This window comes from Rhinatrema bivittatum, chromosome 6 (assembly GCF_901001135.1).
Source record: "Rhinatrema bivittatum chromosome 6, aRhiBiv1.1, whole genome shotgun sequence".
Lineage (NCBI taxonomy): Eukaryota > Metazoa > Chordata > Amphibia > Gymnophiona > Rhinatrematidae > Rhinatrema > Rhinatrema bivittatum.
This window is the reverse complement of record NC_042620.1, coordinates 250,017,178-250,040,809: the sequence shown is the minus strand read 5'-3', so window position 1 is coordinate 250,040,809 and position 23,632 is coordinate 250,017,178. Positions and strand designations below refer to the sequence as shown.

Here is a 23,632-nt window from a genome sequence, read left to right as displayed (position 1 = left end):
CTCAGGCTGATTGCCGCCCCTTTCTCCTGTTCCACCCTTCTCCCACCGCCTCCCCCAGGATGTTCAAAAACACTTCCAGTTCCCTCCACCCCACCTCCTGCCCCCACATCTGTCATCTTCAGGCCAGTATTAATACTCCTGCCCCAGCTGGACACCTCCACCAAACCCCTTACTGTGACTAGGAGCTTGGAATAATTATCCAGTTCCCAGCATGACCAGCCTGAGAAACCTTTACATTTCCAGCATTCCTCTGGAGGGGGGGAGGGCTTGGGGGACAGGTGAATGAGGCCGACAGGGCCAACCTTGGCCTTGGGTGGAGCATGGGAGATTTGGCCACTAGTCCACTTGTCTTCTTCTTCTTCTTCTTTTTATTTTGTGTGTTTTTATGTATGCATTTAACTGTGCCATAAATCTAGCAGGTTAAGGAAACGTTATCCACCTACACATTCCTGGACAGCATAGCTGGTTAGCTTCCAAAGTTATTTAAGTAGGTTTACCCGGATAACTTCATTCAAAGATATTCAGCAGGATATTTTTCCTTCTGATTATCTTGGATAACTTATCTGGCTAATCTCAACTGCATAAGTTATCTGTTCATTTTTTTTTTTTTTTTAATTGGTGTCATGGTTTTTCAAATCTTCAAAGAATTCTAATAGATTATTAAGGCACAACATCTGCTTCATAAATCCATGCCGGGTCTTCCCTGTTAAGCCATATCTATTTATCTATATGACCTGTAAGTCTTTTCTTAACAAAAGCTTCTACTACTTTATCTGGCACTGATGTCAGGCTTATTGGTTTGCATTACTTGGACCACCCAGGAATCTTTTTTTTTTTTTTCAATTGGCATTACATTGGCTGCCCTCCAGCCCTCAGATTCAGTGGGAAATTTAAACAGTAGGTTACATATTACCCTTAGCAAGTCTGCAATATCTGAGTTTTTTCAGAACCCCGGTAAATACCAATGTGGTCCACCCTACACGGCCCTAGTCCCTTACCATCAGGAATAGTAACAGCATGGTGGGATTTTCCATTCCTTTTTCAGTCTCTCCAATGAGCTGGCTGTGATTGCTATCCCAAGGGCATAAGGTGGAGCTAGAGGTATAGAAAGTGTGATGATTTTGCGTTGGCTCATGAAGAGTAAGGAGCTATTTTTCCTTTCACCCTGCTGAGTCGGGTCCACTAACTCAACGTGGATTTTTCCTGTGTTCACAGGGGATTCCTCATCAGACATTCCCTGACTGAGAGGGTCTGCCTCATTTTTGGAAGAGAGAGATACTTTTGGACTTACAGCATTTTGGATTTTTCTTCTTTTGGTTAGTGAAGAGGGTTTTTTTCCCCCCCACCCTTCCTCAGGAACATGCAAACTTTGTTCAGACTGGAAACATCTGACTTTCCCCCCCAGAGAAATCACACAGAATTGAAGCACAGTGTGGATATAGAGTATGGGAGCGAAGCTTCAAGATCTGGAGATTCCCAACCAGATCTCCACCCCAAAGGGACTGGGTCACAGACGGTGGGCAAAAGACAGAACTTTGGACTCAGATAGGGTATTTTCGTGGCTTGGGGCTCCCTCCTAGGATTCTCCCAACTTACTGGGCTATCTGTACCCTAATGAGGAAACAGTGGCAAACTTCCTCCCAGGAGCTAGAGAGATGGACACAGGCACCCCAGCAGAAAGACTATGTAAATAGTTCAAATGTACAGCTTCATTTGTGGAAAGTATATGGGACAGTGATTGACGTTTTGGAAGTAATCGGTGCACTTTATTTGAACACCCAGTCTGAGTCCAGCCTGTCTGTCCCTGAGGAGAATACTGCACCACTGAGACACACACAGGTCAGGAGAAACCCTCCATCACCTGGCCCACAAAGGATTTCCTTTCCCCTCTCAGCAAGAGCTCACTCCCAGGGAGGTGCATGAAGAAGGGGAAGGATGAAGGAAGTATCCCCGACAAAAAAATTACTTTTATGGCCCTAGGGGAAGCAGAAACTCCTCTGGCAAAGGCTTACACCAACAATTCCCTGTGATTTGCTGCTATTTAGTTTGTCAGTTTGCTTTAGCATCCCTTCCAGATTCACACTGATTTGTTTCAGTTGCTCTGAATCATCACCTTTAAAGAGTGATTCCAGTGTGGATATTTCCCAAATATCCTCTGCAATGAAGACCGAAGCAAAGAATTTATTTAATTTTTCTGCTATGGCCATATCCTTCCTGAGCATGCCTTTACCTTCTGGTCAGTTAATTTCCTCATAGTTTTATTGGTTTGTTGTACTTGAAAAAAATATTAGTTTTGCCTGTTTGGCAAATCTCTCCTCAAATTCTTTCAGGTCGATACAGTAAAGTGTGCTCCGTCGGAGCGCACTGTCACCCTGCTCTGGACGCATGTTTTCCCTTACCCCTTATTCAGTAAGGGGAGGAAAACACGCGGCCCACCCGCGGCACCTAATAGCGCCCTCAACATGCAAATGCATGTTGATGGCCCTATTAGGTATGCCCGAGCGATCCAGTAAGTAAAATGTGCAGCCAAGCCGCACATTTTACTCTAAGAAATTAGCGCCGCCCAAAGGTCGGCGCTAATTTCTTCCGGCGCCAGGGAAGTGCACAGAAAAGCAGTAAAAACTGCTTTTCTGTGCACCCTCCGACTTAATATCATAGCGATATTAAGTCGGAGGTCCCCAAAAGTAAAAAAAAGTAAAAAAAAAAATAAAAATTTTGAATTCGGCCCGCGGCTGTCGGGCGGAAAACCGGACGCTCAATTTTGCCGGCGTCTGGTTTCCGAGCCCGTGGCTGTCAGCGGGCTCGAGAACCAACGCCAGCAAAATTGAGCGTCGGCTGTCAAACCCGCTGACAGCCGCCGCTCTAGGCCAAAAGGAGGCGCTAGGGACGCGCTAGTGTCCCTAGCGCCTCCTTTTCCTCGTTTGCACCGTGTCAGCTCATTTGAATACTGAATCGCTCGCACCGGCCAAGGGCCGGTGCGAGCGCCGGGAGAGCAGGCGTTCGTCCGCTCTCCCACGGACTTTACTGTATCGGGCTGTCTGTTGGCCTGCATAAAGCTCCCCCTTTTCTCAGTGACCTCAAAACCACACCAGCCCTTGCAAGCTTCCCTGACTAGCCCATGTACATTTTTCTCATTGTCCCAGTAACCTGAGGGCTGAGGCTACATCACGCTCCCCGTGGAAGCAGTAATGCAAATGAGTAGCAATTTACTCAATGGCCAAGCCATCTCCTCCTCTTCTTTCTCAGTTATACAATGTAGAGAGAAAGAGGAGAACTGTCCCTGGGGACACTTGGCATTGCTCTGATTAGTGTCCTGCAGCCCTGTCACTGCACTTCCAGCCCTCCCACTGGCTTTTCCACTGCCTTCTATTGTGGGGGCCTGCGGCACTTTACAGCCATCAGCCAGAACACCTAGGTGGTAACCTGGGGAGGTGGGAGAGAGCAGGCTTGGATGGTTCCTCTTTCTCTCCGTCTTCTTCCCAGTGCTCACCCTTCACTCAAAGGCCCCCCTGGATGGATGTCATGGATATTAATCTGCTTGTGCAGTTTAGCTTCAGAACTCAGCTCAACATAGCTGGATTAACAGATAACATGCATTCATCACTTACAGAAATCCATGCACACGTGCATTTCTGTAGGGTTACCTAACAACATTTTATTTATTTATTTATTTATTTTATATACCATCGATCTGTAGACAATCTAGACGGTGTACAATTTTACTTATTTTATTTATTTGCAGTTTTTATATATCGACATTTGTTTAGTAACCTCACATCTGTTCACAATTAACAGAAACATTGCAGCTTAGTCATATAAATAAAAAGCACACAAGTCATACATCATAAAAGAATCTAAACAAGGTTAAAATTAATCAAAACTATCTATAAAATACATTGTAATTAATAAAATTAAATATAATAAAATTAAAGCTTAAAAATCTAATAAACAACCTGGACAATAGAGAAAAATAAAATTAAAATACAAGATAAAACAAACATCAAGTAAAACCAGGTGTTACAATAATAAGCAATAATATGCAATTAGAAACAGCTTAGTGGAGAATCCAAACTGACATGTTGATTATTTCCCTGCCACTAGTTCATAAGCATTTTTGAATAGTAATGTTTTCAACTTCTTTTTAAAGAGTTTCATGTCCTTTTGTAATCTAAGCTCCTCCGGTAACGAGTTCCATAACTTAGGGCCTGCAACCGAGATAGCTCGCTCTCTAACCTCTGATAGATGTGCTGTTCTGATTGATGGTCTTGATAAAAGACACCTATTAGCTGAGCGAAGGTTCCCCTGTGGTGTGTGAAGATGTAATAAAGCGTTTAGCCATTCAGTTTGGCTATAATTTCTAGCTTTAAATAGGATACATAGAGACTTTTACTCAATTCTTTGTTTTATCAGTAACCAATGTAATTCGATGAGGGTTGGGGTGATATGATCACATTTCCACACCCCCCCCCCCCCATAACACTCTTTCGGCTGCATTCTGGAGGAGCTGCAATGGTCTGATATGGGATCCAGGTAGTCCAAGAAGTAAGGCATTGCAGTAATCAAGAGTGGAGAAAAGCAGAGATTGCAAAACAGTCCTAAAGTTGCTAAAATCTAACAAGGGCTTTAGCCGCTTTAAAATTTGCAATTTAAAATAGCCATCTCTTATTTTCCGCTTTATGTCTCTGTTTAATCTAAAATCAGAATCAATTAAAATACCAAGATCTCGTACTTGACTTGAAGATTCAATCTGCATGACATTGGTGTTGAAATGGAAGGTTTTACTAAAATTAGATTTTCTGCTTAACAGAATTAATTCTGTCTTTTGATTGTTTAAAATCAATTTCATATGAGACAAACAGTACCATGTGATCTAATGGAAAGATAGCAAATATAAGCCTGGGATCCAGTCAAAGGAGGGGGAAAAAATGAAAGATCTCAGTTTCTCACTACAGTATCAGACCATCATAGCAACCTCAGTGTTTTCCCTTTTGGGGTTGATTCTCAAAGCTATTTATCGGGCCGATATAGTACAGTGCACTCTGACGGAGCACACTGTTAATCGGCATTTGGACGCATGTTTTCGAACCACTAGCTTTACCCCTTATTCAGTAAGGGGTAATAGCGCATCCAACCCCCCCGAACCTAATAGCGTCCGCAACATGCAAATGAGTATTGATGGCCCTATTAGTCATTCCCGCGCGATACAGAAAGTAAAATGTGCAGCCAAGCCGCACATTTTGCTTTAAGAAATTAGCGCCTACCCAAAGGTAGGCATTTAATTTCTGCCGGCACTGGGGAAGTGCACAGAAAAGCAGAAAATGGCGATATTAAGTCAGAGGTCTCGAAAGTTAAAAAAAAGTAAAAAAAAATAATTTTTAAATGGGCCCACGGCTCGCGGGTCGAAAACAGGACGCTCAATTTTGCCGGCATCTGGTTTCCGAACCCGTGGCTGTCAGCGGGCTCGAGAACCGACGCCGGCAAAATTGAGCGTTGGCTGTCAAACCCGCTGACAGCCGCCGCTCCTGTCAAAAAGGAGGCGCTAGGGACACGCTAGTGTCCCTAGCGCCTCTTTTTACCGCCGGCCCTAATTTTTAATAAATTAAAATACTGAATCACGTGCACAGGAGCGTGGCCTGTGCGGGCGCTCACCCGCTCTCCCATATTTTTACTGTATCGGCCCGTATGTGCATAAAGTGGTCTTAAATAGATTGGGGATCTGTGTGCCTAAAAGTATGTGTGTTGCCCAGTTCTGAATACACTTTTATGGAAAGTGCATAGAGGTGTTCCGGGGTGCAGTCAGAGGCAGAACTGGAATTTGTGTGCATGCTTTTAGATTTCAAAAACTATTAATTTGTATGAATTACACTCCTCAGAATTACTGGGTCAGTTTCCCAAGCATTTTGAAAGCAAACGTATGCGCATGTTACATGCAGACTTCAGCCCTGTATACAGTTCTATTCCTTTCAGCAGCAGGCGTGCACCAAGGTCTGTGAGCAGAAGAGGAGAGTAAATCCATTTCAGTGGGAAGGTAGACGATTCTATAAATGGTAAAGGTTCTGACTGCGAGATGAATAAAATATGGAATCAATAATTCAGACAGCGCTTAAGCACACTCCCAATCCTGGCAGAAAAGAAAAGTTATAGATTGAAGTAATACAAGCAGAGCAGATGCATTGCATCCAAGAAAGATGGACAGAGACAAAGGGAAATAATTTTAAAACGCGTCCTTACAAAGAGAAAGAAGCACACAAGCGGAAACGGAGGAAACCACCCACGTACAGATGCACAGGCAACTATATTTCAATGTGCAGGTCTCGCTAATGAGAAAGAAGCAAGTAATAAAAATGATTATTAACGGAATGTGTTCTTTACACCTCAGGGAGGAGGCAAGGCAGGGCTGCACATGAGTCATTTACTGCAGCACAAACCAGAGCAAATAACGGGAGTGGCTCAAGTTACATCTGTCCTACCTCATTAGGTGTCACTCAGGAAAGATGAGCCTCAGAATCCTACCACAAAGACTAATTACCCAGGCAAGACAGATATATACAGAGCTGCCAAGGGGAAGCAGTTTTTAAGAGGGAGATTTTTATCGCGAGCCACCTTCCCCATCCCAACTACAGTCCCTGCTCCATCCCCTCACTTCCAACTGCAGTTTCCACCTTGATGCACCCGTACATTTGGAACAGCTTTCCTGAGTTGGTGCACCATGATCCCTCTCGGGTCTTATTCAGATTCAGTCTGAAATCTCACCTTTTTGAGGCTGCTTTTAAATCCCAGTTCCAATGTATAATACAATCTGAGCTTTAAATTCAGATACAGTCGCAAGGCCCCTTCCCCAGAGGCTTTATAATTTAAGGGCCTTGTTTACTAAGCATTTTTCCCATAGACACAGAATGGGAGAAGAGCCTTAGGGGCAGATTTTAAAAGCCCTACGCGCGTAAATCCAGCTGTCCCGGGGCTTTGAAAAAGGAGTGGGAAGGGGGCGGGGGGGGGGGGGGGGGCAGGGCCCTAATCTGGGGGTGGTTCGGGGGCGGGACTGAGGCCTCCGGCACAGCAGCCATGTCGGAGGATCGCCCGCCGGCAGCTGGCCGGCACGCGCAAGTCATGCCTGCCAGAGGCAGGCGTAAAAAACAAAATAAGGTAGAGGGGGATTTAGGTAGGGCTGGGGGGGGGGGGGGCGGGTTAGATAGGGGAAGGGGGGGGAAGGTGGGGGGGGGAGCGGAAGGAAAGTTCCCTCCGAGGCCGCTCGATTTCGGAGCGGCCTCGGAGGGAACGGGAAAAGCCATCGGGTCTCCCCTAGGGCTCGGCGCGTGCTAGGGGGTGCACAAGCGTGCGCCCCCTTGCGCGCGCCGAGCCCGGATTTTATAACATTTCCCCTGGAGCAGTGTATCTCTCCCCTCCTTCCCCTGAGACAACTGTAACCCGGTGCTTAAAAGTAGTTGATGCAGTGGCCTCTGCTGATGTGCTGCCCCTTTAAGGAACAAAATAAGTTTTGAGCAGCTTATGGCAGCTCAGGCCTATGCCCCACCTCCAGGGAGTAACTCCTGCCAGTTTCCTCCTGCTTCCATCTCCTCCCCTAGCCTCCAAGCAACTTTTCCGAGGGGGTAGGGGGCAGAAAACAGCTGCAGTGCAGTTTTGGCCAGGGCTGTGGAGTCCTTCCCCCTTCGATCCCTTAGAGCTGGACGAACACCGTCTCACAATATCTTCTCGTCTAAAGATATTGTGAGACGGTGTTCGTCCAGCTCTAAGGGATCTATCTGACAGAGAAAGGTCGATCGTGTTTCTGATGAGAATTCTGCGCTTGCACTGCAGCTCCTGATGAAGCAGCTGGCACTGCGAAACTTCGGCCGTATGTTGAGCTTTGTTTAAATCACAACAACCTTGAGAACGGTAGTGCTATTGAATTGAAGACTGAATACAAATATAAAATTGAAAAATAATTGAAAAAGCGAAAAAGAATACAAATGATTGCCGCAGATGATTAGAGGTCCGGGCGGCTCTCTTTTTGAAGTCACAGAGAACACGCTATCAGGCTTGATGATGCGGCTATATACTTAAAATATTTATATTTTGGGAAGCGGAAATCCAGTACAAGATTTTCTGATGTGACATTTCCTTTTTGTGTTTAGTTTGGTGTTGTGGAAATTGTCTTAGTTCTTTTTTGAAACTTCAAGATATGCCCCTATTTCTCCAATTCTGTCTGTGTTACACTGGCTACTCATCCAATTCTGTACGCAATACAAAGCACGGACAATGATTCAGTTTGGCTAGGAGCTTCATTACACCTTTACTCTCCCCATCGTACTCTAAGGTCAGCCAATAATAGCCTAATTTTAAAAGGTCAGCTTGCACCAATACCAAGAATATGCGTGTGGTTGAGCCCCATGTGCGCCATGAGCGTTTTCAAAGGCCCACAGCCTCGCACATATCTCCCGGTACACACAGAAGAGCCAGCAAAGTAAAAAGGGGCAGGCTGGAGAGGGCCATGGGTGGAGTCTGGGTGGGCCATGGGTGGGCTGGGACAGCACCATTAGGCGTTGTCCCGCTGAAGCATGCGCCAGCAGCCAGCTGGCCCGTGCAACTTACTGGAGAGCAGGTAAATTTTGAAACAACAAAAACCAAAGTAGAGGTGTATTAGACGTCGGGAAGGATAAGCAAGCAGGGTAGGACTGGGAGGGAACTGGGGAAAGGCCCTATCACGTCACCACGCGCTTCTTTGAAAATTCCCCCTTCCCTTGTGTATGTGAGTCGGCATCCGCGCGTACATGTGCGCCCAGACAACCAATTTTATAATGTGTGTGTGCATCCGCGCACACACATTATAAAATCAGCTCATCGGTTTAAAAATTCACCTTTAATGAGATCAAAGATGGCGTCATAAGGAGAGGTCGGTGTTTGAATGGCTCTCTGATTTTTGCTTTGTACCTCGTTGCCTACATGCCTCATACGAAGAGGAAGGGAAGGTTTCGATTGGAATCCTCTGCAGCCAACCCAACCCATCCCAACTCACTATCAAGGGGTTTTTTCACCGACTAATGTTTCAACCCCGGGAGGAAGGTCCGCTGAGATGCCGGGTGGAGAACACGCTTTGGCGCTCCTGGACGCTCAAACATCGCTAAGCCCCGGGGCACCTGAGGCTCCCTCCCCTCCGGTCCACAGCACATATCAGACCCAGGACTGGAGCCCTCGGCAGGTACTAACCGAGGGAGGACCGGCAGCAGTGGCTGGAACCGATTTTGCAGCAGTGGACGCTTTTTGCAGAGACACATCGGCACCAGAGAATAGATTGGAGGAGGTACAGGCCAACATGGAGGAACAGGCCTTACCGGGCTCGAGCGCTCTGCTTTCCATCCAAACGAGGGGAGAAGACATGACAATCGAATCCAAAAGGATTACAGAAGTTTGTCGTGGTAGCGGGGTAAGCATAACTCTCGGAACTGTGTTGATTAAACCTCAGGAAATAACTCTTGAAGCTGTTTGGAATGCCTTAATGCTGTTAGAACAGTTGATTTCCTCTCTCTCCATGGTTATTACTAAATCTCAAAAAAGCATTCAAAAGATAGAATCCCAGGTAACTCAACATGGCACTAAAATAAAGCAGGTGGATTTAAAAGTTACCTCAGTACAAGAAGTTCAAGCAAATTGGTACAGAGTGAACTTGTTACTTCAAAAAAATTGGAAAACATGGAAAATACCCTGAGATATTTGAATCTCAGGGTATTGAGTTTTCCTCATATAAAATTGGTCCCTCTCAGAGATCAATTTAAAAAGTATATGATGGAAGTATTACAACTATCCATAGAAGCAATTCCACCAATTTCAAACATTTACTTTGTATCAACTAAACAGGAAGATCATACAGCGCCAGCTAACCTACCTCTGAATGTTGATACAGATTTAACTGCCTTCCTTGAAACATCGACAGAAGAACATATAGATTTCCGTGGCACGCTTTTGATAACTTTTGTCTTTTCCTCAGAGGTTCTTTCTTGAAATTATTTCTCTGTAATAGAGAAATTATTCTTTGGACAAAAGATATGGGTCTAGCCGGACATTACTAGACCTACACAAATTCGCAGAAAAAAGATGTTGGAAATGTGTCAGGAGGCAAGGCAGCCTGGAGCTAGAATAACAATCAGATACCCATGTAAATGTGTGTTAAATATGAATAATACTTGATATATTTTTTTTTGAGTCATCCCAGCTACACTTCTTTTTGGATAATTATAGAACCGAGGGAAATGACCCCTAGCTAGTCCAGGGTATTGTAATGTAATCAGTATCCTCCTTATTTTCCTTTTTCCTTTTTCTGGGTACGTTTGTTCTCGTGAGCCTTGGATCTCCTTTTTTCCCGCTTATAAAAATTTGATTATAGGATATTGAAATATGATTCTAGGTTTATTTTCTGTTTATGCAGTTTTCTGACAAAAGAAAGGATGAATGATATGTTTCAATGTAGAAATTTCCTGTATGTTATGTTAATAATTATAAAGAATTAAAAAAAAGATTTCACCTTTAAGGTTTCACTATCGATCCTGAGCATCCCACAACCAGAAATTATACAATCTGTACAGAAATCTGTATCAGGTCCATTGATTTTGGAGTAAAATGCCTGAACAGCTGAGATTTGTGGCTGACTCAAAATTCTTAAAAAAAACCCAACAAAAAACAGTTAAAAGATATGGCTGCTTCAGCAGGCATTTGATGAGACCACCAATACAGCAGCTCATGGGTAGATTGCTGTTTTAAGAATCCCACGTGTAACGGGCGATTCTTAATGAAAGATGTTAAGAAATATAACATAGTTTTTTAATGACTTTATGTATGTTTTGTAACAATCACCACGATCTTTATAGTGGCGGTAAAGAAATGATTTTTAAATACATACGATTTGGGGCGGGGAACAGTTAAAACATACACAATTTCAAACCAAAAGGAAAAAAAACAACCCTTGTGTAATGACTTGGTATTTGTTTCCAAACATCTGTGGCGATATGGGAATGCCCCCATCAAAGCTGACCCTTCTGAGCTCCCAATCCATTCAGTGGTAAGAATCAGGCTCTATCATCTATTCACAACACCGAGGGGGAGGATCTCACCCGTGCAGGGAAGTGGAGACTATAAAGGGAGTTTAGGAAAGAACCAGTCTTAAGGAAATAATAAGCTTTATTCAGATATTACAAATATTTAGCAAAGATATGATAAACCACAAGGGCACAATTTCTTAGATTGTTAAATCTATACAAGTTTAAAATTTTTTTTTAAAAACCATCATAAAGGTATTGTGCAAGTTACAGTTAAAAGTGCAAAATTTGAAACCATCATATTCAGAGTTCATTTTACATTGTCTTAAACAGAATGCTGTTCATATAACATAATAAACAGAATACAGAATGGATTCTAATCCAGACAGGATGTATGGTCTTGGCTGGTGAGTAAGGGCTAGGGCTTCTAGATTTAACTCACAAATTACTGAAATCCTTTTTCTCATCGTGACCGAATTTAGGATTTGGGCACTCATAGGCAGAACTGGAGAGGGAGGGAGGTAGAAGACCCTGGAAATCAGAGAGTGGGTGAAGTCTCTCTGCCACTGCCTCTCCTCCAGAGCACCATAGCAGTGCCCCTTTGACGTGGACGACAGGAACAGGCTCCTCCTTGGCACAGTTGCACTCCTCTTTGGCTCTGGGCATTTGGCGCCTTCAAAATGTGGTGGCCCTGGGCCACTGCCTAAATCCAGGCCCGCGTCTCATGCCTGAGTAATGAGAATAAAAAGCTTTCTCCAATTGGCGACCATTCTGCCTCTGCTAAACGTTGGTACAACAAAGATGAGAGGAGGTCTGGGCTCGTGCTTAGAACAGCAGGCTGAGACTCAGGGAAGCCAGGCCTCAAATCCCACTTCCCCCACCGATGACCTTCGGCAAGCCATTTTGTCATCCCCCTTCCTTGGACTGCAAGCTCTCTGAGGCAGGGACCCACCTCATGACCTGGACTATAGCTTACCTTGGGCAGAATTTGGAAAGAGAAAGTAATTGAATCCAAATGTAAAGCTAGATTTGTTCTTTCACTAATTTAACAAAAAATAATGTCTGCAGAGAAATCAGTAAAGGCTGGTGGCTGCTGACAGATCGTATCGCTATGTTTTTAATGTGGCTTTAATCTTCTCTCAGAATTCTAATTGAAAGGGGGCAGTAGATCATTTGCAGTTAGCATCAGATGTCCACAAAAATTAGTGAAGAACCTATTTATATTATTGCTCTGTTAAATGCCCTCATACCTGCTCCTTCATAAAGAAATAGTGTTCTGCAAGCAATAGCACCTTGAGGAAGCATTTTTGTTTTTGCATGAAACATCACAGGAAACAGAACGTATATTCCTATGATCTTCATTACTACATAGTGAGGATGTGGGCTTTTTGAAGTTTTGTAAAAATGAAGTAGACGTGTTTTACTGGAAGAACACATCAGACTGTTTGGATTACAGTGTCCAAACTGAGGTGGAATAGAAAGGTGCACCTACTAGGGAAGGGTCAGTAGTAACCAAAATTTTATATTTGCTTAACTTTCTACAGGACAGAGGTCCATGTCCCTAAGCATTTTTCCCACAGGCATAAGGGTCTGATTTACTAAGCTTTTTTCTCATAGACGCACAATGGGGGAAAAAAAGCCTTTTGTACATCAGGCTCTAAGGGCCGTTTTATCAAAAGGTTACGCGCGTAAATCCAGACTTACGCGCGTAAATCCAGACTTACGCGCGCTGGGCCTATTTTCAAAAGGCCTGGCAATGCGCATAAAGCCCCGGGACGCGTGTAAGTCCGGGACTTTACTAAAGGGGTGGGAAGGGGGCGGGGCCAGAGGCCTCCAACACAGCGGCCATTGCTGCTGTGTCGAAGGATCGCGTGCCGGGAGTTGCCCTGAGGCAGGCGCAAAAGGTAAAATAATTTTGGGGGCGGTTAGAGTAGGGCTGGTGTGGGGGAAGGTTAGGGGAAGGGGTGGGAAGGTCAGGTTAGGGAGAAGGGAACAGGGGAAGGCAGCGTGGCTCGGTGCGTGCAAGGTGCACAATTGTGCGTCCCCTTGCGCGTGCCGACCCTTGATTTTTATAACTTGCTCGTGCCTGCGCGCGCAAGTTATAAAATTGGGTGTACATGTGCGCGCGCCGGGTAGCGCGCGCACATGTATGCCGCGCGCACCTTTTTAAAATCTACCCCTACGCTTTTAACAAAGTTCTGTCCTTCATAGAAAGGTAATAATACTAGGTCTGTGTTTCTATGTGTGCAACAAAAAAGTGGTTGAGGAAACTAACTTCAGTAGTTCGAAGTTCCACAAAAATGTCTGGTAAATAAACGTTGTACTGCTCTAAGCATGTAGGGGGCAATTTCAAAATTGGCCAAGGAGCTTGGAGAATTCAGATAGGTCTAATAGTACCTCCCTTCCCACAGGTACAAAGTATGCAGATTTGTACACACAAGGCTTTCCCCTCCCCAGCCTTAACCCTTGGTAGTGCAGCCAAAAGTACGTGCAGTGCAGAACTGCGCCAGGTACTTTTCACTGCACTGAAGGGGGGGTGGGATTTTCAAATGGAAGAGTTAATGCAGCTAGACAGCTTTGAAAATGAGCCTCATGGTTTTTTTTTTAATAAAAGACATATGAAAAATTCTTATATATAATGAATTAAATGGAAAACCCAAACTTAACTCCAGTTTAATCCCATTACCTGCGATTTGTTTTGCTTTTTGTGATGGCTTTTGTTTGGGGAGTTGTCCATTCCTGCCACTTCTTGCTGAGATCTTCTGCTCCGTCCTCTCAGATGCCCACAGTACACTCATCCATAAAGTAGGAAACACTACACTGAATGGAATGGTTTAGTAGTGCTTTCTACTTTATGGATGACTCCACTGTATGTCTTGTCAGTCACCTTTGGTCCTCCTTTGCCCGGCAGTTTCCCGGGGGAGCAGAAAAGGGGCAGAACTTCTTGTTCATCACTTCCTGCTCCCCCCCTCCCCCCTCCATGCTTCCCAACCATCATCTTCCCTGAGTGGCTGAGACCCGGTTGGTTAAAATAGGACAGGCGCTGCCACCAGGGAAGGATGTGAAAGCCATGGATGCACGCCAGTGAGGGCAGGAGCTGGAGTGGTACAAAACAGCAGCTCGTACCCTGATACAGATTTCCAAAAAACAGCTGCTCAACACAACTACACACCACTTAAGGGCTAATTTTCAAAAGGATTTGCATGCTTAAAATTGGGGTTTACCCGCATAAGGGCATTTTCAGCGTGCAGATGGCCTTTTGAAAATTGCTAGGATGGTATATATTACTTTTACATGTGCAGCTCCTTTGAAAATTACCTCCTGAGCTTTTGCCTTCTCCATTTACACAAGTCAGGGCACAACTGTGTAATGCAGCACAGGGCCATACAATGCAGTCTATACAGCTAAGGCTATAGAAATGGTACAATATATAGTTTTACACATCTGTAATACTAATGACACAGCACTGTAATGCAAAATATGGATCCAATGTGACTATGTACTGATAGTGCAGATATCGCTCTTAAAAAACGTGCCCTGCAATTTTTGCAGCAGCCGTATGAGGCAAGAAAAAATGGTATGTTTGCACTATGTCTTCAAAATCAAGCTTTGTGGCCTTCTCCTAAGGAAAAGGACCCTAATACTTTAGGAAGCTAGTCACCATTATTATTTAGCGCACCCTTGCTTTCCTCATTTTCAGCTTGTGACTCTTAAATACTAGGCTAGTCTTCTGCTCTGTGGCCATGGTAGACTGCAACTTGGCATTTTTTTTTTCACCTATTTACTGTCTCCTTTCAATTTTTATATAAAGCAGCAGTACCAGATTGAAGAAAATAATTTAGAAGGCAGCAAAAAGAAACTAACATTTCCACTCCTTACTTTAGGAAACTTTTGTTTAGTTCCCCTCCTACCATTATAAATTTAAACAAATCAGGGAGCACTGCAGAGCTGCTCTTCATCAAAACCTCATGCAGTCATCCCAATGACATTTGCAAAGCATGAACACAGCAGGAATAGCTATAGAAGCTGACGCAGAAGAGATTAAAAAAAAAAAAAAAAAGCAGGGTGCTGCTATCATAAAAGATGCAAAACTTCTATACAAAAAGTTTTAAAAATATAAAATAAAATATATTAGGACATAAAAAATGGAGAACTAGATCTATAAGATCAAAGAGGAAGACACACAATCAAGAACTGTCTGAGGACCCCAGCAGGTGCTGCTGCTTTAAAGGGACAACAATTTTCAATTAGCTTTATCCCTTAGCCTGTACCAGCATTACTGGTATTTCTTACACAGCCCCTGGCTAAACCTTTTTGTGCCTACCCTTGCTCCACCTCATCTAGACAGGCTGGTTTTACCCCCATTGGATTGACGGACTTAAGTTTCAGGGACAATCTGGAGCTACAAGCCCCATATTTGTAATTTGGGGAGGGGCCCAGTCTTAGCATATCCAGAATAAGCCAGATATACTAAAGGGGGCTTTTCCATTTCGGGCCTGATTCGCTAAGACTTTTCACCCATTTTGTGTTGATTGGGCGGGGACGGAGGCTTAATATATCTCACCCTAAATGAAGCTGGCTAGTGACATCAGCTGAAAAGCTTATACTCTGGCTGATTTCTTTGAAATTAGCAGCCTCTCCCTTTTCCCTCTGATAGAATGCATTGTCAGCTAAGGAAGGTGCTGAACTGGGGGGGGTCTTTGTGCTTCAATCTGACTGCTACATCTTTGCATATCAGTTTCTGATGTATTCAAAACAAAAACTCCGAGCAGAATTGCTTTTTCCTGGTCCGGTCCACATTGGACATCCAACATTGTGCCTGTTTGTTAATGTAATCTTGCCAAGATGGACGCCTTCAGACAATTTGGGAAGGGTGAATAGGGTTGTTAAATCTGCAAAACAAAACATCCAGTTTATTCAGATTGTGCAGTTCTTAAAATTAGTCTAAATTAATGCCTGTGTGACTAGCTTTCGAGAGTTATCCTCTGTTCATCAGGTCAGGATAATTCTCGAAACTAGTGAGGAGAATATTGAGTTTGTCCAATAAAAAGGTATTACCTATAATCTGTTTGTTGACAAATATGTCAACCACAATGCTTTGTTTGAAGTTAGTCAAATTACTAACTTGGATATGCTTTATTTAAAATAGTGCATCATTTCCTGTCTTTGAACCTGTTGCTGGGAAACAGGGGAGCAGAACTCCACCTAGTGGCCTTTGTATGGATTACAACTTCATTCTCCTACCCACTCACAATAGGTGTTAATATTAGAAGAGGAAAGTTCAAAACAAATTTGAATACGTCAAAAGCGGGTAATGATATAGAGAGGGCAATAGACACAGCTGTAATTTTCAAAATGTCCAGAAGATGGTGCCACAGCTCCTTACATAACAGAATTTTCCAGCAAATTAAAAAGCTGAGTACACTGGAAACTTGGGTACATTTGGCCAATATTTTGTTGCATCACCATTTGAGTTCCCAAAATGCTGATGCCACAACGAGTGACTGTTCTTCTCAATCTCAAACCAGGTTCGTTGCATCCCTTTCTGTGTCTCTTCACTTTTTGGGAGCTCACACTGGGAGCGGGTTTCCTTGTCTGTTAACACCTCCACCCCCAGCCAATGGGAAATTCCTGGCTCTGGTGATCCGAAAGGAGTGCCCAGGATTGAGATCATCTGATCACACTGCTCAAATCCTTCTGACGCTAACCGTTATGCATCATATTTCTTTTTAAGGCCCTATTTATTAAGATTTCTCTTCATAGACCCAAAATGGGGAAAAAAGCTTTGGTAAATCAGACACAACAGGGCAGTATCCCACAATAATGTTACACAGGTAACGTGGACTATTTTGTGAATTTTGGAATTAATGAGGGCGCGTGGTAATTAATGTATATGTTAATTCATATTAATGTTAGCATGGATGCCTGCACTATAGTAACTCTGGGGGGAGGGGGTCATTTTCAAAGCCATGTACACACATATAAAACCTAGTTTAATCCACCTACATGGCTGTTTCAAAATTGGCCCGGGGTTCTGATCATGGGAAAAGTGCACACGTTTTGCACGTACCTTTTGCAAACTGAGCAGCACTGTCTCAGGAGACAGTCGGGCCGATACAGTAAAAACGCGCGATTCAGTATTTTAATTTATTTTAATTAGGGCCGGCGGCTGTCAGCGGGTTTGACAGCCGATGCTCAATTTTGCCAGATTCGGTTCTCGAGCCCGCTGACAGCCACGGGTTCAGAAACCGGACGCCAGCAAAATTGAGCGTCCAGTTTTCGACCCGCGGGCCTATTTCAATTTTTTTTTCTATTTTTTTAAACTTTTTTTTACCCTTCAGGACCTCTGACTTAATATCGCCATGATATTAAGTCGGAGGGTGCACAGAAAAGCACTTTCCCGGTGCCCGGAGAAATTAGCGCCTACCTTTGGGTAGGCGCTAATTTCTGAAAGTAAAATGTGTGGCTTGGCTGCACATTTTACTTTCTGTATCGCGCGGGAATACCTAATAGGGCCATCAACATGCATTTGCATGTTGCAGGCACTTTAGGTTCGGGGGGGTTGGACGCGCTATTACCCCTTACTGAATAAGGGGTAAAGCTAGTACGTCGAAAATGTGCGTCCAATCGCGGGGTAACAGTACTGTACTTTATCGGCCCGAGTGTTGGGGAACTTTATGCATGTGAATCTCTGCACGTAGTCGGCCACTTAACCCGGGAATTTTCCAAGTGAACATCTGCACATGAGCTCACTTTGAAAATCCTCGGTAAAATCTGTGTGTACTTTGATATCCGCAGATTTTACTGGTATGCGGGCTGTGCATGAAAACTGACCCATCCTGCATGGTGGATTCTGTCTGCCTTGAATGACATCTCCAAGAGAAGCTTCCTTTCAAAAGTTCTAACATGCAGAAAATTAATTCCTTCCATGCTAATTGGGAACTTATGATTGCATTTTAGAAAGTCAAAATGCTAAGCCCCTCTGAATTTTAAGGAAAAATAAAGGACAAATTCTATCAAATTCCACATCTTGATTTTTAATTGGTTTTAAGTAACCTACTTCTGAAACCATGCTTTGAAAAAGTCAATCTCATCCTAAAAGGCCCTGAAAACTAATATACCAGTGATATACTGTGCATAATTTCTTTTGGCTGATATAAAACAAATTAAAATGTAGTATTTTTTAGTCTTTATTAAAATGTATTATCCCAACAAATGGTAGTTTGTGGTGGATTGCAATATGAGTTAATTGTACATATATTTATATTACTTGTTATATTTTTTAAATGTGATCAGCCTTGAATATCGGAATTTAAGGTGGAATATAAATGTGAATAAATTTATTAATAAATAAATTACAACCTCCTAAATAGAGCATCTTTACAAAACCTTTTTATGTTTTTCAGTAGGAAAAGTTTATTAAATGTGAAATGCAGAGACATGAAGAGGCTGATCAAGTAAGCTGTTTTGCATTTGTAAATGTGATAAAGCACCTAAAAACATGCTCTTATGCATGTTAATGCAATTATGCATGGTATCAATACTTTTAATGCTCAATAGTTTGTGTTTGCAAATACAAAATATATGCAGAATGGGTATTGAGTCAAAAAAAATCATGCAAATCAGCTCATCTGTGGTGGCCTAGTTAAAAATATGCGCAAAAACGTGCAACACTAGTTTTATGTGAAACTTAGCTACACCTCACAGATAGTGTCACTTTTTTTTTGATAATAAAATCCACAATTTTGCATGAACTTTACAAAAAAAAAAAATTGCCTGCAAATGCAATTTGCATAATATGCAAATAGCCCAGTATGAGAAGAAGAATATCTGAGATTTAATTGATATTTGTTTTTTTTTAAATAAAAAATGTTCTCTTTTTAAATTTAAAAAAACGGCGGTACAATGCAAATTAGGGGAAGGGGAGGAGTGTGGACGGAGTTTGGGCAGAATTATGTCCCAGCAGCGCTGCAGGTGATAATGTTTTCTACATTATCGCCGGCAGCACTGCAGGAAATGACTAACCTTTTTTTTTATCAGTATGTATTTGTTTATTTAGCTTTAGTGAAAAGATATTGCTTATGCAGGAATAAGCTGCACAATTTCATCCCCTCCCCCCTTTTTTTTCACATGGTTCATCATTTTGCTATAAAATATATAAAATATATATATATATAAATATAGCAGAATGATGAATCTAGGCCTTAGCCAGCTGAGCTTTTCACCTGTCTCAGTCACACCTCTGATAAAACCTACTTTGAAAGTGATAATATTTTTGCTTCTCTGTGGGCTAAAGTTCAAAGAGTTATATCTAGCCACCTAACTCCCATGGGTAAGGCTTCTTAAACCTGTCCTGGGTCCCTCACAGCCAGTTGGGTTTTCAGCATAGACACAAAGAATATGCATGAGATAAATCTGCATGTCATGGAGACTCGGGGTATGTAAATTTATCTCATGCATATTCATTGTGGATATCCTGAAAACCCGACTGGCTGGGGGGACCCCCAGGACAGGTTTAGGTAGCACTGGGCTGCATCCTTTTGAAAATCAGCCCCAATGTATTCCTGCCTAAGCAATACCTTTTCACTAAAGCTAAATAAACAAATACATACTGATTAAAACATATACATTTCTAATTCACATCTCTTAAAACAGCAACTTTGTTGGTAAAAAAAAGAAAATATATGCTCCATTAAAGCTTTTGTTTTTTTCGGCAGAGATGAGAGAAGAGAGTTTGAAAATGGATACATACTAGGGATGTGCAGCTAGTCAGATAAATAAAAAGAGAAAAACCAGCAGAGACGAGATAAATAGACATTTAACCTGACTATCTAGAAAAATATTTATATAAAGCTATTTGCAAAAGCAGGCCAGCCAGAGTTTGTGTGTCAAATATTCAGAAAAGTTTGGAAATTGTGAGCAGCAGCACCACTTACCAAGGCTTCAACTCTAGCTACTGACAATTCGTACATCTTTCATAAGTATTCATAAATCAGTCTCCTTCTTTACAAAAAACAAATCTTCAATGACACCTTCCTAGAAGTTTGTATTTTAGCCCTTCTCCTCACTGGTAAGCAATATCTCTCCTTCCATGCCCTTGGACTATCATCTTTACCATAAACTCCCATTTCCTATTGCTATTTAAATTCCACAATGTAGAGTTAAAAGTCCAGAGATATGATTTCTTGACGACTTTTATCTGCTCAAGCCCTTATAGCAATCATGAGGTGAATGAAGAGAGGAGGTTTTATTTAAGAAGGCAATTGATTAATGAATATTTATGTATGATGCACTCGATAACATTCAAACCTTGGCAGGAATTACTGCGCACAAACTTCAAACCTGTGCTAATATACGCTCGTGTCAAACAGCACCTTCATGCAATTGCTCTGAAGGCCAGGAGATGGCAGCATTGCCCTATTTCCCAGAGAATATCTTTCCATTACAAACCATAGAGGAAATGAAAGAAAAAAAAAAAAAGGCAGAAAAAACCCAAAAAAAGAGAAGGGGAAAACATTTTAAAAAGTCAGACTGTTAAAAAAAAAAAAAAAAGGTATAATAATGATTTCCAAATACATCATTCTTGTGAGCATGTTTATTGGAAAAATCTTCCTTTCCCATATAGTTAAAATAAAAAGAAAACTGAGTGAAAGATGTCAGAGTTTATGCTATAGGAGAAATTTTATTTATACCTGGGAGGCAAAGTTGAAAACAAAAACACTGCCATCTCATTTATTGGAATTGTTAATAAACATTTTAACAAGTTTTTCCATTTACATTCATTTTCTCTAGTTACTTTAGGAGGTGAAACCTATGCACACAAATAACACACACACACACACACACACACGCACTGATATGAACATAAATCATTTGCAGATGACTAATCATCCCTTTTCGAATTTGCTGACTTTCAATCACAAATGCACAGCTTTGAAATAATTTACGATATTTTTAAGCCCAGTAATAAAAGATCAGATTCCATTCCCCTTCTTTCCAGGTTGTGGCTTTTGCTATCGTTTGAGGGGTCTCTCTCCTCCTGGCTAAGGGGTGTCTTGCCATCACTTACAGAATAAAATGCTGCCTTCTGGAGAAATGTTTGCCTCACTGTGCCTGTCCCTGGCTTTGTAGATAATGAAAAGGGGTTTTCCCAAAGCTTTAATCTCACAGCCTGCAGGAGAAACTCAGACATATGACTGCAGACATTTTATTCTGGGGTACTTGTCAGTTTGTACATATATGTGGCTTTCTGTGCATGTTTTCTGTAGTGTATCTCATTCTGCTGTGTATATGTGTCAGTTTATGGGCTTCATTCACTAAGCCTTTTTCCCATTTTAGGTCTGAGGGAGGGGGGGGGGGGGGTTAGGTTAGTGAATGCAGGCCCTGTGTTTGTTCCCTGCTCTGTCTGTGCATGAGAGACTATGAGGTCACGTACATGTGTGAGCGTCAGTTTGCATGCATGTGCGAGAGAGGTTGCGGCTATATGTGTATCTATGTGGCTGAATGTGCGTGTGTGTGTGTGTGCGTGCTCATCAGTCTTCCTATGGCTTTCAGTGTGTCTCTGAGTATCTGTGTGCGTCAGCCTATATGTGAGTCCGTTCCTGTATCTCTCTAAATTGTTGTCCTGCCCTAGAAACGCACTTCTTCAGGTAAACATTTCACAAGTCTCCGTAAAGCCTTCTCTGGCACATGCCAGCTTCATCTTTCCTCTGCCTCGCTCTTTATTCCTACAGGCACGCACTGTCAGCTTCCTGGAGCTGAAACTTTCTTTCACTATTACACCAGCACGATCACCCCTTGCACCTCTCCCTTGTGTGCATAGTGTTGCTTGCTCCTTGTGCTAATTAAATATAAAATGGTAATCCCAGGAAAAAAAGCGGTCTGGGAGTCAATGCTTTCTGCCTTGCTTCTGTGCTGTAAAGACGTTGTACTGTTTTTTTATTATAGCGGGAACTTTATTACGAATGTAAAGAAAGAAGGAAGGCAACTCCTTTCCCTCCCCTTTCCTTCGTACATCTTTAACGCCATCCTTAAAAGTTAGGATATAATGTAGAAAGCAAAAAAATGCCAATTTGGCAAGCAAAAAGGAACAAAGGAACACCTGCTAGTCACATAACACACAGACACATAAATAAATATATATATAATATATATATATACACACACACATAAATAAATATATATATACACACACACACAAATAAATATATATATACACACACACACACACACACACATATATATTTGCATATATTAAGTAGCCCGTATATGGGACTTTCAAGGTAAGAGGGTGAATCTTACCACATTGGTAGCCAATCTTGAGAACTTGCAGTTGGAGGGATGAGACCTGAGGTCCAGAGAGCGGGAGAGAAGCAGCGCAAAAGGCCGAGATGAGGAAAGGCACTCTTACTTAAAGAGCAAGAACACAAACTCTCCTCCCACTACCTTTCTGCAACCACCCCAGCACCCAACCCCTCCATGGCTGGCTCACCCCTCCTCTTACTCTCAGCGCAGGTCACATGACGCTTAACCACCACAGGAAATGAAGGGCAGAGGCACCAACTACATTTCACTATTTCTGTTTGCACCAGCAGTGCCAGGTACTGTTACAGCCCAATGTCTCTGAGATAACACAAGAAAAAAGGGGGTAGGAAGGGATGAGGCAGCTCGGGGTCCAAGCAAAACAGACGTAAGCAATAACCCAGACAAGGCCTGGGCCTAATTCAGCCACGTACACGCAGTTCTGCCATTGCTCCCCTGTCATGGATTGGTGCACTCCCTGCTATTCCGAAAACCATAAAATACTGCTGCGCTACTGTACCTCAGTCCTGACTCACCAATGTTTTATTTTGTAATATAAACAAATTCATAAGTAATCATCTATGCACTAAATACAATTACATATAGCTATCATATACATATATATATATCATATACAGTTTAAAAGATAATAAGAGTAAAACTTTTTTCCCTTGATATCATTATAATACTCCTCAGCTTCTTTTGGGTCATTTCCATGCTATAACCTATTTCTTTTTCTAGAAGAATTTTAATTGCCTTTGATCCACTACATGATCAAAATGGTCATGATTGGCTCCTCTAGTTGCTTAATGGAAACCACACTCCTAGCTATCTGCAGACAATATTTAACCAAGGCTTCGCGGAGAATATTCAGTGGTTAGAGCAGTGGGCTATGAACCAGGGAAGCCAGGGTTCAAATCCCGCTGCATCTCCTTGTGACTTTTGGGGAAGTCACTTCAGCCTCCATTGCCTCAAATGCAAATTTAGATGGTGAAGCCCTCTGGGGACATAGAAATCCCTACAGTACCTGAATGGAATCCACTTTGAAGTATCAGAAAGAGTAGAGCGAGGACAGATAGGATCCATCATCCACATAAGTGCGCGACATCATCTGACAGCACCCAATAAAATTTCATAGAAAGGCTTTTCTGGGCTTGCATTAAATTCCCTATGCACATGCATCGTGCAGAGCCCCTTTAATTCATTTTCATTCAGCTGGACATTGTCTCTCCTGTAAGGATATTTTAGCTGAAAGTTTTTGAAGGGTTGCACCATCAGTCAGATTTTCCTCCACCGTAGCAGCT

The 23,632-nt window shown here is 42.6% G+C and overlaps 1 long non-coding RNA gene across 1 annotated transcript; it reads right to left on the bottom strand.

The window, feature by feature from the left end:
• Window positions 1-13,597: 13,597 nt before the first annotated feature.
• On the bottom strand, window positions 13,598-22,415 carry LOC115094083. The gene is made up of 2 exons (XR_003857493.1): window positions 22,329-22,415; window positions 13,598-15,919 (listed from the first exon to the last, which is right to left on the bottom strand). It is a non-coding gene; the product is annotated as an uncharacterized LOC115094083 (long non-coding RNA).
• Between the last annotated feature and the right edge of the window lie 1,217 nt (window positions 22,416-23,632).